The sequence below is a fragment of the Rhyacophila brunnea genome, unplaced genomic scaffold, assembly GCF_057557595.1.
Source record: "Rhyacophila brunnea isolate RB1 unplaced genomic scaffold, BYU_Rbru_1.0 scaffold_9, whole genome shotgun sequence".
Lineage (NCBI taxonomy): Eukaryota > Metazoa > Arthropoda > Insecta > Trichoptera > Rhyacophilidae > Rhyacophila > Rhyacophila brunnea.
In genome coordinates, this window is record NW_028233361.1 from 27,996,815 (window position 1) to 28,003,319 (window position 6,505).

Consider the following 6,505-nt stretch of genomic DNA (forward strand, 5'->3'; position numbering starts at 1 on the left):
ATAGACCCACAGAAACCATCTCAGATGTTTTGAGTTGGTGCCCGTGACAAAAACCTTTGTCTCAAAACTAATAAGTATAATAAAATTATATTATTTATTAATTTATTTCTCAATTAATAATTATTTATATATCATTTATTTCAACGATTTAGAAGATGGTAGTTGATTTGCCAGGGTGACAAAATATAAGTGGCATTTCGATGCGAGCTTCAGATAGTCCACAGCTGATAGTACAGACGTTGTTTGTCACTGACTTTCTCACCACCACGTGTACTGTTTCCAATCGCGAGGTGACTTCAGTATGGTTCTGTTAAATTACCAAGTAAAACAACATTGCACATTCTTGCCCGTGGCGTGAGCTTAATGTGACGTGATAACAATGTGTTTCTAGCTTGTTGTGTCTTCCGCGCCGCTCTGTCCTGTCTTTTAGACATGCCATGGCGAATGGCAGTATTAAAAGAAGGACCCCGGAAAGCGTCTGCTCTCGGTCTTTAGTTTTTTTTAAGTCTAAAAATTGCACAGGGGATGGTTTTCAGGTCCGGACCCTCCCCACCCCCAGGAACGAATAACAATTATTTAGGGGATTGTAGTACCTAATACTTCATCTCATAACCTCATAACTGAGGATCGTGACCGGGATTATTTGGCTGTCTACGCAAAGGCATTCTACGACACGCATTGATGCAATCATCTGAGGCGTCAAATGGGTTGCTTTAATATTCTATACAAATAGACACTGATGATTCTAAAATTATGACCATCAGGCCACGCGCATTAGATAGCCACTCGTGGATGCGACATGGTACAATAACTCGTAGGTGAGCACCAGTAGTTACAGCTGCAGGCTAGATGTGTATCGCTACACTCAAAGTGCGGAATATCTGGCTATGGGGAATGTACCCGGAAAAGTGCGAAGGTACGCGCTTTGAGCGACGAGAAACTATAAGTTGTAGGTGGGGTAAATGCGGAAGTTAGTGGCACCTGCTAGATTTCGGTTCCCGCCTTTATCATAAATTATGAAGGATAGTTTTTGAAATGGAGGGTGTACCATTTTTTTTGGGTGCACACCTATTTTTTGTTAAGTACCTAGGTACTAGTGTTACTATCTTTTTGTATGCAGTACAAAGGTGTGAAGGTATAGTAGGTACACAAAACATTCATATACAATCCTTATAAAATTATAGTGTAGTACCATTTAGTAACTTACCATTTTACATTGTTCGCGGAATCAAAATTATAGTATTAATTGTACCTACCACCTATAATATTATTATCTATATCTAATAATAATAATAGCAATTCATGGTTATTTTAGAAAATACCATTCTAGTTTATTATTTTAGTCTAAAGAGACAAATAATAATACGACTGCAGATCGGAAAAATGACGTAACCTTCAGTTTTTTCAAAATAGGTTTTATTAGATTATTACGTTGTATAAATGGTTGTACATAACTAAATACAAGTTGTATCCAAAGGATATAAGCTACAAATGCCGATTTATTATCTCAATTTAGCTGACATTTTTTTAAAAAAGAAGGAAGTAACGTGGTAAAAACTACTTAACCATAATTTTTGTAGGGAATATAAATACCAAATCGTTAATTAACATGCACTTCACGGTAATGTCGATTTTGTATTTTAACTTTGATCGATAACCATAACAAAAACGTTTTTGTGCCTCCTGTGAAATTTGATTTGTGTGGATTACGTCCTTTTTCCTTTCTACAGTCGAATACAGTGGCGCACCCAGGGGGGGGGGCAAGGCAAAAACATTGAAATTGAAAGCCAATAGATTAGACAAATATAAACACGGCAAAAAAATGATTTAAAATTCTCCAGCACCCTCTAGAAAAAAATCTTAGATTTTAATTTCTAACACAAAAATATCGAAACACTAATGTCGGGCTTTTTTTAGAAACTCAATCTCTAATGGAAATGTCAAAAAATTCTCGGTGTCCACCCGAATTCCGGAGTGGTGTACACCGAGTGCAATAGACAAAAGTCCGATAAACGAGAAATTAGGCTGTGTTCTGTTGGGTAGGTTTGTGTACCTATAAGTTAAATGCAATAATACTTTTTTATCCATTTTCAATTAATATTTTGGAACTTCACTATTAAAAAACCCAAAATCGACGATAAAAATTCGGCGAAAAGTACGACTATACCCACCACCATGGGCTGACAGGGCTACAGCCTGGGGGCCCGGGCTTAAGAGGGCCCGGCGTTGCGGCTCGTCTAATTGTGAGATAAACACACACCAGAAATTTGTTATATTATAAAAAAAAAATCGCATGTGGCGCTATTCTACTTCATCAAAATGAACATAAAAAATATGATCTATGAAGAAAATATCATGAATACGTAACTACATGATAATAATTCACGTGTATAATTTTATATTACAATTATTTTTAGTGTTTCTAGAAAAATAAAAATGGTTATTTATCCAATATCGAAGGGTCGAATGCTACTTGGCTACCACAAGAGGGGGTCGCGACCAGTGGTTCATAGTATGATAACGATCGATAATATGATATGAGGTCCGACAAATCAAGAATTCAAGGGAATTATTTAACAATATAGATAAATCCAAGGAATACCATTTGGGAACACTACTGTAGAACATCACATTCCCCTTAACCCTGGTGATAGGTAAGGGGGGCCGCCAAACATTCATGATGTGGGGGCCATGTCCACCACAGTCGGTGGTGGTGTAAATTAAAAAATATATTTTTTTTTCGGTGGAATTCAGCATAAATATTGTGGCTCTAGACCAGTGGTCACCGCTGGCTTATTGCAAGTGCACCGCAAAAATAATGATAAAAGCAGAAAAATCCGCGAAATAGCGAAAACCGAAAAAGTCCTTCCTGAAATTATGAAAGCCGATGAAAGATCTAATGTGATTTCGATGTTGCCGAATCGATCGCACGCGTCTATCGTTGGCCTCACAGGTTTCGTTTCATATGAAAACAAAATAGTGGATCAATATCTATGCTGCAAAGAACTCACCGAGCGTACGACATGACAAGATGTTTTTGATTCTATTTCTTCATATTTAGAACAATCTAAAATATCATGGAGGAATTTGTATGGATGGTGCTCCGTCAATGTTAGGCTTATTTAAAGGATTTGTTACCCTCGCAAAGACAAGAAACCCTAACATTATATCTACGCACTGTTTTATTTACACAGGAAATCTATAGTTTCGAAAACATTACCGCAGTGCTAAAACCTGTACTAGACCAATATGGTAAATTTCATCAAATCCAGACCTTTAAAAACAGGCATTTTTAAAAAAAAACTTTGCATTTTTATGGAAGCTAAGTACGAATGTTTGCTTTTTCACACTGAAGCGAGGTGGTTACGTAGCGCACCCAAGGGGGGGGGGGGGTGGCGAGGGGCCCTGACACCACCAAACATGAAAATTATCAGAATGATTTTAACCATTGAAATTGAAAGCCAATAAACCTTTGGGCTTAGACAAATAAAAACACTGGCAAAAAAATGATTTGTAATTCTCCAGCACCCTTTTTAGAACAATTTCTTAGATTTTAATTTCTAACACAAAAATTTCGAAACACTAATGTCAGGTTTTTTAAGAAACCCAATCCCTAATGGAACTATCAAAAAATTCTCGGTGTCCACCCGAATTCCGGAGTGGTGTAGGTCATGGCTGGGGAGGGCTGACAGGGCTCTAGCCTGGGGGCCCGGGCTGTGGGGGGACCGGCGTGTCGGGTTAACCAGATAAGTGAGATAAACACACATCATAAATTAGCTTTAATAGTAAAAAAAGTCGCCTGCGGCGCTATTGCACTTCGTGGCCATGAACAATATATTTTTTAATTATTATGTGTCGATACTCGACAGCTCCATTATTAAAGTGGATGTATTGAAAATCGCCAATAATTCACTGTATAAGTACCTACCCTTAATTTGAACTAAAACACAATTTGCAAAACGTTAATGTAGTGTTTCACACTGCCTTTAATCTTAGCGGTAGGTAGGGGGCCCGCCAAATATCCTAGCCTGAGGGCCCGTTTCAGGATGTGGGGACCATGGTGTAGGTACACCGAGGGCAATAGACAACGAGAAATTAGGCTGTGAAGAAGAAAAAGAGCCTATGGGACTAATTTACATTCTCCTCCTTGGGCCCCCCCCAATATTAAATCCTGGGTGCGCCACTGGTCGAATAATAAATGAAAATATGTTTTGGACTTACCATTTATCATTATCACCTACCCAGACGGATATTATGTTTCTTGAACAAGACATGAACCTTATGAAAGCACTTAATTTATATATTTTTTGACCATGTCCGATCCTAAGAACATAATATGGGCCACCACAGAGTGGAGGTTTGTATTAACAGATTTTTGTTTTGACGAGCAATGGATGTTAGCCACCTGCTTAACCTATTAGGTCTATACTTTGACTCCAAATACACATTGAAAAACAATATATGTATTTTGCCAGACCCAGGATTCGAGCCTGGGATCCACGATATTATAAACCGGCGTGAGTCGCTCGGCTATCGCGGACGCTTAAGCATTTAATATTTATCAACAAACATGTTATGTTGTTTTTCAATGTGTGTTTGGAGTCAGAGTAAGGACCTATAACATCTTTCAAAAATCTTTTAATACAAACTATGCGGAGGATCCATAGGATGACATGATTAAAAAAAATGGTATTTTATCAAGGGCAGAAGAATAGAGGGATGAAGAAAACTATATTGAATAATTTCAATAAAGCAATACGATTTCAGCTCAGTTCAAGTAATCAAATACTTTCTTTTCTGTAGATAACTTTGTTTTGTTATATATCTTAATAAGACAAAACATGGAATAGAAACCCTCGTAGCCCAATGTGTAACGCATTGGACTCTTATCCAGGCACCCTGGATTTGATTACCTGGGTCACAATGGATTTATGAAATTTTATCAAAAGCTGGGTGTTTCTGTGACTGTTTCATTACTACTACTACTCTCATACCTACTGGGCATCATGCCTGCTAAAAAGAAGGATAGGAACATTCTTAAACCATCTCTAATATTCCGCTTAAGAAGTCTGACAAAAGGGCAACTTTTGTTTTGGCCAGCATATCATGAGCACTGTATGTCATTAAATATAAGTGATGATGTGTCGGCCAAAATATAAGTCAAACCGTAGACTGCTTCATGCTTGTAACGACTGAGCAAATCAAATTATTGTCTTCCTTCTGTTTCTTGCTTTGGTGGGTTAACCATAAATGATGACATCTCTGCGTATGGCAGTGAAGCAACTCTAACTTATACACATTCAACATGGAATGAATAGCCCGCGGCTGTACATACATGTGGGTGGAAATGAGGTAACCTTAAATTAATAGTCACATGCTTGATGTACCTAATTGGACAGTGGCCATTTTCCATCCACTGATAGGTCGAAAATTTTCTAGAATTAATTTAAGATACATCATTATAATTATGTCAAATTTAAAACACCTATTATTTAAGGAATTTTATCCACACATAACTATGCACGTATCAGTGTACTAGGCGATTATTTAAATAATCACTTAATATTCTATAAAAATAATTTTATTTGCCAACTACATCTGTTGTATTTGTACGAATGTATTATAAATAAATACAAATTACAGCACCATCTGTTAAAAGTTTAAAAAATGCCATCCGTCTTTATTGGATTATTCGCTGGGAATACTGGTTTTTGAATGGACTTCATCACGTGACCTCAGCAAAACAATAGGACCTCATACGTAAGACTAAAATCTTTTTGTCTATGACTGCAGCTTTGTCCAAAATAATTAATTAGATAATTTAAAGATGGTTTTTAGAAATAAGAAATAATTTTTGATGTGTATATTGGTTTAAGAAAATCACATAATTTAAATTCATCACTCAATTTTGTCGTCAGTAAGTAATTGAAATTTCAACGAATTAGTGTGTACCTATCCATCAGTAGTAATGTCGTATTATCTTCTTATTTCCCGTAAGTACCTATACCTGACCACAGGCGTGTTATTTTCTCTGATCTCTACAGCCCATCTCTTTCTAAAGTCACTCTTCGCCACTGGTATGTATTCAATATATATAGGAAAATAGGAATAAAATAAAACAAAATCAATACTAGCATTTATCTTTCTTTAAAACAAATTAAACCTAAGTACCTACTTATTTATAATAATATACAAAATCACTTTTCATGGGAAAAAAATATAAAAACCTAATTATAAATAGTTAGCTGCTTCAACATTATTGATTATTGCTCGAGTTTTATAACTACATAAACAAAGCAAAATCAAATTTCAAAAGATTAATTTTAATATTTGTGTTAAGTTATAAAACTGTCTTTTAATAAAAGGTTTACAATGGAGTACAAATAGAAACTTAATACATAGAAGTTAACTATTCAATCATAATTTGTCGATTTCTGCTATGTATTAAGCATCTTTTTTTTCATTGAATTAGTTATAATATATCATATTCAATATAAGATAACGG